Source organism: Rattus norvegicus, chromosome 4 (assembly GCF_021556685.1).
Source record: "Rattus norvegicus strain SHRSP/BbbUtx chromosome 4, alternate assembly SHRSP_T2T, whole genome shotgun sequence".
Classification (NCBI taxonomy): domain Eukaryota; kingdom Metazoa; phylum Chordata; class Mammalia; order Rodentia; family Muridae; genus Rattus; species Rattus norvegicus.
Window position 1 is genome coordinate 42,376,547 of NC_141537.1, and position 9,480 is coordinate 42,386,026.

Genomic DNA, 9,480 nt, shown 5'->3' on the forward strand with positions numbered 1-9,480 from the left:
AGTTAATATAGGATTTTTTTCCTCAAAATACTATTAACTCATAAGTCTGCTGAGTATAAGGTCTGAGAAACCCTCATTACTCTTTTACTATGAACTTTCAACTTACCTAACAGTAGTGTTGAAGACCTGAATGCAGGTGCCCTGGCTGTCTCTGTCTATGGTACTGAAACTTCTCTGGGTTCATCTACAAAATTTTTACATTTCTGACTTGTAAAGGTAATTTTCCAGGTGTAATTTTTGTCTCAGAGGCTTACTACTGAATAAACTCATCCTTTCTCCCACTATCCAAACTCTACTGGCTGATTTAACTCAGCTGTTACGGTTCAAACTCCTCTCTAAGCAGATTGATTCTAATTGACTTCTCTCTGCTTCCAACTGAATTGCTCTGGTTGGCTCCAAACTAACTCTGACAATTGGTTCAAATTTTCTGGCTCCTTGTCATCCTCTGAGTCATTCTGTCCTCAACTGTAATCTATCTCTTTAAAACTATCCTAGTAAACCTCTCTCTCTCTCTCTCTCTCTCTCTCTCTCTCTCTCTGTGTGTGTGTGTGTGTGTGTGTGTGTGTGTGTGTCTGTTAAATCACCTCTTCTCTCTTCTGTCTGTTCTGCTGAGAGTTGGGTATATACTATCTCTGACTCGTCCTGTCAAATCTTTCTCTGATTCATCACTTTGTCTGCCCCTCAATTAGGAATCAGTTTCAAACATGGATGCTTCCTTCTAAAAACTAAGTTTACCTTAAAAGCGCATTCTAAGGACATGTCTGTATTCAAGACAGAGGGATTAAAGGTGTGTGGTGTCTCTGCAATCCAGCTGGGTCATACAGACCTTGTCTTTGGATGTGTTCCTTTACCAGAGCATCCATGCCGCTAGATTAAAATTTCTCTACATTCACTTTTCTAAATTCATTATCTTCTCTCCCCTACTTCACTACTCATCATCACCTTTCATTCCAGCATAATACAATACCACACCTTTCTTGATGATCTAATATTTTTTTTCCATCTTTATTTTTTTCTTTATTAACTTGAGTATTTTTTATTTACATTTCGATTGTTATTCCCTTTCCCAGTTTCCGGGCCAACATCCCCTTAACCCCTCCTCCTCCCCTTCTATATGGGTGTTCCCCTCCACATCCTCCTCCCATTACCATCCTCCCCCCAACAATCACATTCACTGGAAGTTCAGTCTTAGCAGGACCAAAGGCTTCCCCTTCCACTGGTGCTCTTACTAGGCTATTCATTGCTACCTATGAGGTTGGAGCCCAGGGTCAGTCCATGTATAGTTTTTGGGTAGTGGCATAGTCCTGGGAGCTCTAGTTGGTTGGCATTGTTGTTTATATGGGGTCTCAAGCCCCTTCAAGCTCTTTCAGTCCTTTCTAAGATTCTTTCAACAGGGGTCCAGTTCAGTGGTTTGCTGCTGGCATTCGCCTGTGTATTTGCTGTATTCTGGCTGTGTCTCTCAGGAGAGATCTACATCCGGTTCCTGTCGGCCTGCACTTCTTTGTTTCATCCATCTTATCTAATTGGGTAGCTGTATATGTATGGGCCACATGTGGGGCAGGCTCTGAATGGGTGTTCCTTCTGTGTCTGTTTTAATCTTTGCCTCTCTATTCCCTGCCAAGGGTATTCTTGTTCCCCCTTTTAAAGAAGGAGTGAAGCATTCACATTTTGGTCATTCTTCTTGAGTTTCATGTGTTCTGTGCATCTAGGGTAATTCTAGCATTTGGGCTAATATCTCCCCAACAAAAAGACATAGACTAACAGACTGGATATGTAAAGATGACCCAGCATTTTGCTGCATACAGGAAACACAACTAAGAGACAAAGACAGACACTACCTCAGAGTGAAAGGCTGGAAAACAACTTTCCAAGCAAATGGTCCAAAGAAACAAGCTGGATTAGCCATTCTAAAATCGAATAAAATTGGCTTTCAACCGAAAGTTATCAAAAAAGATAAAGAAGGACACTTCATATTCATCAAAGGAAAAATCCACCAAGATGAACTCTCAATCCTAAATATCTATTCTCCAAATGCAATGGCACCTACATGCATAAAAGAAACCTTACTAAAGCTCAAAGCACACATTGCACCTCACACAATAATAGTAGGAGATTTCAACATCCCACTGTCATCAATGACAGAGCATGGAAATAGGAACTAAAGAGAGACATAGAGAAACTAACAGAGGTTGTGAACCAAATGGATTTAACAGATATTTATGGAACATTTCATCCTAAAACAAAAGAATATACCTTCTTCTCACCACCTCACGGAAACTTCTCCAAAATTGACCATATAATTGGTCACAAATCAGGCTCAACAGATACAAGGAGATTGAAATAATCCCATGCATCCCATGAGATCACCATGGACTAAGGTTGGTCTTCAATAACAATAATGACAGAAAGCCCACATATACACAGAAATTGAACAACAATCTACTCAATGATAACTTGGTCAAGGAAGAAATAAAGAAAGAAATTAAAGACTTTTTAGAATTTAATGAAAATGAAGGCAAAGCATACCCAAACTTATGAGACAAAATGATAGCAGTGCTAAGAAAACTCATAGCCCTGTGTGCCTCCAAAAAGAAACTGAAGACAGCATACACTACTAGCTTCATAGCACACACAAAAGCTCTAGAACAAAAAGATGCAAATACACCCAAGATAAGTAGAAGGCAGGAAATAATCAAACTCTAGGTTGAAATCAAGAAAGATGAAACAAAAATGACTATACAAAGAATCAACAAAACCAGGAGCTGGTTCTTTGAGAAAATTAGCAAGGTATACAAACCCTTGGAAGACTAACCAGAGGGAACAGAGAGAGTTTCCAAATTAACGAAAACAGAAATGAAAAGGAAGACATAACAACAGACTCCAAGGAAATTCAAAAAATTTTCAGATTGCACTATAAAAGCCTATACTCAACAAAACTGGAAAATCTGGATGAAATAGACAATTTTCTAGACAAATATCAGGTACCAAATTTAAATCAGAAACAGATAAACCATTTAAATAACCCCATAACTCCTGAAGAAGTAGAACCAGTATTTAAAAGTCTCCCAACCAAAAAAAATGCAGGACCAGGTAGATTTAGTAAAGAGTTCTATCAGACCTTCATAGAAGACCTCATTCCAATACTGTCCAAACTATTCCACAAAATAGAAACAGATGGAGCACTACCAAATTCCTTCTAGGAAGCCACAATTACTCTGATACCTAAACCACACAAAGATCCAACAAAGAAAGAGAACTTCAGACCAATTTCCCTTATGAATATTGACGCAAAAATACTCAATAAAATTCTTGCAAACCCAATCCAAGAACACATCAGAATGATTATCCATCATGATCAAGTAGGCTTCATCCAGGGGTGCAGGGATGGTTCAATATTTGGAAATCCATCAATGTAATCTACTATACATACAAACTCAAAGGAAAAAAAACACATGATCATTCTATTAGATGCTGAGAAAGCATTTGACAAAATTCAACACTCCTTCCTGATAAAAGTCCTGGAAAGAATAGGAATTCAAGGCCCATTCGTTAACATAGTAAAAGCAATATACAGCAAACCAGTAGCCAACATTAAACTAAATGGAAGGAAACTTAAAGCAACCCCACTAAAATCAGGGAGTAGACAAGATTGCCCACTCTCTCCCTACTTACTCAATATAGTACTTGATGTCCTAGCCAGAGCAATCAGACAACAAAAAGAGGTTAAAGGAATACAAATTGGAAAGGAAGAAGTCAAAATATCACTATAGGCAGGTGATATGTTAGTATACTTAAGTGACCCCAAAAGTTACACCAGAGAACTACTAAGCTTGATAAACAGCTTCAGCAAAGTGGCTGGGTATAAAATTAATTCAAACAAATCAGTAGCCTTCCTCTACTCAAAGGATAAACAGGCTAAGAAAGAAATTAAGGAAATGACACCCTTCGCAGTAGTCACAAATTGCATAAAATACCTTGGTATGACTCTAACCAAGCAAGTGAAAGATCTGTATGACAAGAACTTCAAGTCTGTGAAGAAAGAAATTGAAGATCTCAGAAAATGGAAAGATCTCCCATGCTCATGAATTTTCAGGATTAATATAGTAAAAATGGCCACCTTGCCAAAGCAATCTACAGATTCAATGCAATCCCCATCAAAATTCCAACTCAATTCTTCACAGAGTTAGAAAGAATAATCTGCAAATTCTTTTGGAATAACAAAAACCCAGGATAATGAAAACTATCCTGAACCATAAAAGAACTTCCAGGGAAATCACCATCCCTGACCCCCAGCAGTATTACAGAGCAATAGTGATTAAAACTGCATGGTATTGGTACAGAGAAAGGCAGGTAAATCAGTGGAATAGAATTGCAGACCCAGAAATGAACCTATACACCTATGGTCACTTCATCTTCGACAAAAGAACTAAAACCATCCAATGGAAAAAAGATAGCACTTTCAACAAATGGTGCTGGTTCAGCTGGAAAAAGGTCAGCACATCGAAGAATGCAAATTGACCCATTCTTATTGCCCTGTACAAAGCTTAAGTACAAATGGATTAAGGACCTTCACATCAAACCAGATACACTCAATCTAATAGAAGAAAAAGTGGGGAAGAGCCTCAAGCACATTGACACTGGTGAAGAAATTCCTGAACAAAACACTAATGTCTTATACTCTAAGGTCAAGAATTGACAAATAGAACCTCATAAAATTGCAAAGCTTCTGTAAGGCAAAGGACACTATCATTAGGACAAAATGGCAACCAACAGATTGAGAATCGTTATGTAGATCTTTACTAATCCTACATCTGATACAGGGCTAATATCCAAAATATACAAAGAATTCAAAAGTTAGATTCCAGGAAGCCAAATAACTCTATTAAAAATGAGGTACAGAGCTAAACAAAGAATTCTCAGGTGAGGAATATTGAATGGCTGAGAAGTACCCAAAGGAATGTTCAACATCCTTAGTCATCAGGGAAATACGAATCAAAGCAATGCTGAGACTCCACCTCACACCAGTCAGAATGACTAAGATAAAAAAAAAAAACTCAGGTGACAACAGATGCTGGCAAGGATGTGGAGAAAGAGGAACACTCCTCCATTGTTGGTGGGATTGCAAACTGGTACAACCACTCTGGAAATCAGTCTGGAGGTTCCTCAGAAAATTAGACATTGAACTACCTAAGAACCAGCTATACCACTTCTGGGCATATACCCAAATGATACCCCAACATACAACAAAGACACATGCTCCACTATGTTCATAGCAGCCTTATTTATAATAGCCAGAAGCTGGAAAGAACCCAGATTCCCTTCAACAGAGGAATGCATACAGAAATTGTCGTATGTCTACAAAATGGAGTACTACTCAGCTATTAAAATCAATGATTTCATGAAATTCATAGGCAAATGGAATGAACTAGAAAATATCCTGAGTGAGGTAACCCAATCACAGAAAGACATACATGGTATGCACTCATTGATAACTCGATATTAGCCCCAAAGCTTGAAATACCCAAGAAACAATCCACAGTCCACATGAAGCTCAAGAAGGATGACCAAAATGCAGATGCTTCACTCCTCCTTAAAAGGAGAAACAAGAATATGTGTAGGAAGGGAGTTAGAGACAAAGTTTGGCGCAGAGACTGAAGAAATGGCCTTTCAGAGCCTGCCCCACATGGAGATACAGCCCATATACATACAGCCACGGAAAGAATATAATATTGAAGAAGCTAAGAAGTGCATGCTGACAGGAGCCTGATACAGCTGTCTCATGAGAGGCACAGCCAGAACGTGTTGAATACAGAGGTAAATGCTACCAGCAAACCATTGATCTGAGAACGGGGTCCTGGTTGGAAGGATTAGAGAAAGGATTAAAGGAGCTGAAGGACCTTGCAACCCCATAAGAACAACAATACCAACCAACCAGATCTCCCAGGGACCACTACCTAAAGACTATACATGGACAGATCCATGGCTCCAGCTGCATATGTAGCAGAAGATGGCCTTGTTGGGCACCAATGAAAGGAGAAACCCTTGGTCCTGCCAAGGTTGGACCACCCCAGTGTAGGAGATTGTCGGGGGTGGTGGGAAGGGGTAGCGGTTGGGGAGGGGGAACACCCTTGTAGAAAAAGGGGAGAGAAATGGGATAAGAGGCTATGGCCGGGAATCCGGGAAAGGGAATAACATTTGAAATGTAAATAAAATTATCCAATGAAAAAATAAATAATTCCTTCTATAAGTTTTTTACTCTAGGGAATGCAAACTAATACAGGTATTATTAATTGACTTTAGCATTGTAAGTGTATGCCATCATGCTTGGCAATATTGTATTCTTAGGCAAACTATTCTCCCATGATTTTTCCTTAATTAAGTGAGCGGTGTGTATCCTCACTCCTGATCTTACCTGAGATTCAGATTCATGTAATTAGCTTCCAAATCCCACACATCCGACTCTTTACTTCATTCTATCCCACCTACCATGCACTAGGATTCCTATAGTTTTGATTGTGTAATTACAAGTTTCCACTCACAATTCACTTTTTGAAATTATTTTATTGCTTTTTAGTTATGTGTATGTACGTGAGTAGATATGTTCACACGAGTGCCCAGAAACACCTGATGTCTCTGGAACTGGAGTAACGAGTTATGAGTCAACCAACACGATTCTGGGATCTGAACTCCAAATTTCTTGTTTTATCTTTGTGTATCCTTAAGTGTGAGTTTTATTCTTGTTTATGCCTTGTCTTAGTTTCATGGCATTAGTTTTTTCCAAGTTTATTTGGCCAAGTGACCTGTGAACTCTTAAAATTCAAAACTTTACTTATCTAATTTAATGTTGACAAAAGCAGTCTTTGAACTGAGTTTAACTCAACTAAATTTTCACAGACAAGAGCCTTCAGTCAGCCATCCAAAGCTTTATTGGGTTTGGGGGATATCAGTACACAAATGGTAATACAGCTCTCTTATCAATAGGTGGCAGCAAGTCACAAAAATTAGGGGAACAGCTTTACAAGTACTGTAATTGATCAAAAGGGTTAAAATGACATATTGAGCAGTATTGTTGATGTTCAAATGAATAGCCATTTTATAGGTTTTATTTTTCCAGCTATATAAGCTATTATGCAAGAAGGAAGCATAATCAATAAACCAGGGACACCTGGAAGCATTTCTGTCTTGTTTTTTTTTTTTTTTTTTTTTTTGTTCTTTTTTTCGGAGCTGGGGACCGAACCCAGGGCCTTGCGCTTCCTAGGCAAGCGCTCTACCACTGAGCTAAATCCCCAACCCCAGCATTTCTGTCTTAAATATTCAAACTCAGGTTCCCCACCATACCCTCTTCTTCCAGCTCTTCATAGCCTGCTACATGGCCACTTCCTTGTTTGCTGATCACTCAGAAGAACTGCATTGGCTGAATATTGTATGAGGGAACATCTTTTTCTTTTGGTAAATGTCATCTCCTCTCTGGCAGTTCCTCAAAGGCTTGTTACTCGTGCCACGTGGATTCCCTGAAGTACGTACCAAGTAATTTCTAATAAATATTAGTAACATTTGATACTGTATCCTAGGGAGAATAATCTAAAGCAACAACATTTGCAACCATTTGCTCAAGCCAATGGCGTTTGTTGACTTTCCCACAGAGGAGCAAAGTGATTTGCTTGCACCCTTCAGAGTAAACAGAAGTGCGGTTCTTATTAGGCACGTGGGCTTGCTCTTCATCTTCAAGCGCCTCTCGCTTTATCCTCAGACCTTCACGCTATTTCTCTTGTCAGAATTTCCACTTGGAAGACAAAGTGCCCTTCCTATTGCAAACTCTTGTCTTTCTAGAGAGAGAGGTCTTCCAAGCTCCCTTGAATCAGGTGACATCTTGCTAACCCACCCTGTACAGGACTAAAAAGGTTGTCTCTTCAAGACCTCTCACCACTAGTTCTGAGAGGACCTGCCCTTCCCACCAGTGAAGGAGAATACCCCCTTCAGCATTCATTTTGCCTGGGAAGAGAGGAAATAAAGAAGGTGGAGGTAAAGGCATTTCCGTTTAGTGTGCTGGGGGAATGGCTTGTTTTGAACACTGACTTGGAGTGATATGATCGCTGCAGCCTTTAATATCAGTCTTTTCTCGCTAATTCATTGGGCTCATGACATTCCAGAGAGATCAAAGTAAGAAGTGGGGAGGGGGAGATTCCAAAAGAATCAGTCAAATGGTGGTCAACGAACACTAGGGAGGAGATGTGAAGGGCAGTCTAGAGTGGCATGTGTTTCTCTTACTTGGCTTCCTCCTTCTTGGCATTTAAATACAATGTATTTGTATATAAAATTAAAAAAATAAAATCTATGTGGATATAAAAACAAAAAATAATTATTTGGGTAATTCAATGCCTTGGCTTCCAAAAACATGTAACGTAATATACTATATATATATATAAAATACTAGATATATATAACTATTATATAACTATGCAACAACATTTTATATATTATGTTATCATAAATATATTAAACCTGTGTTTGAATAAAATTCTGTAAATAACTGTTTTTAAGGTAACAGCTAAACTCTGTTTTTTTTAAAATCTCTTTATTTTTTAAGGTAACTTTTATTTAAGGTTCTACATTGAAAAGTAATGTATTATGCTAGAGGCCACACTAATATTCTCATAGCAAGGTACAAGGGGAGCAAAGTAAAGAGACATGTCTTAAATTATTTCACACAAAACTGTTAAATTTGAAAAAAAAAAGACAAAACAAGAAAACCAATGTTACATTGGCAACTGTTGTAAAGGCGTGCAGCACGTTTCCAGAGTTCTGTGGAGATTCTATGGAGAATCTCTTTATTGGTACCAGATGGATCAGACATTTATCATCCTCAGCCTGGTGGTGGATCCATTTTTACCTTGAGAATTGTGTTTTGTTTTCCTGAATGCTACATCTCTCTCACCATGGCTGCCAACTCTTCCTGGACTCGGCTAAAGTTCCATCACTCAAAGCATGCACACAACTTGAGGAATGTATCTCTCTACATATTAAAGAACTTACTTTCGTGTTCTCTCAGACTATCATTTTGTTACAATTCTATCGGAGGGGCAAAGAATAGCAACGAGTAGCGCTCTTGTGGGAATGTTTCCTCATGCTTTTATAGTATGTTTTAGTTTCAATGTGCATTTCTTTTACAAAGGACTATGTTTATTAACTAGGTTTGCTATTACTAGTAATAATTCAGAAAATACATGTAAATAGGGATTAGTAAAAAGGCCCATCATCTAACTCATTTACATAGAGCAAAACCTGCATTTACCTACAGACTATGAGTCAACATGTTAGTAGGCATGGCAGGAACCTAGACTCGCCCCCATGTAAATATGCATCCTTGTGCATACACAAACTACCTCTATAACAAAATGAAGATTAGGTGCATGAACCTGGAAACCACAGCACATTACTTCACCTCTGCAAAATTATCACTTAGTCTCTCTTGAGATTTAT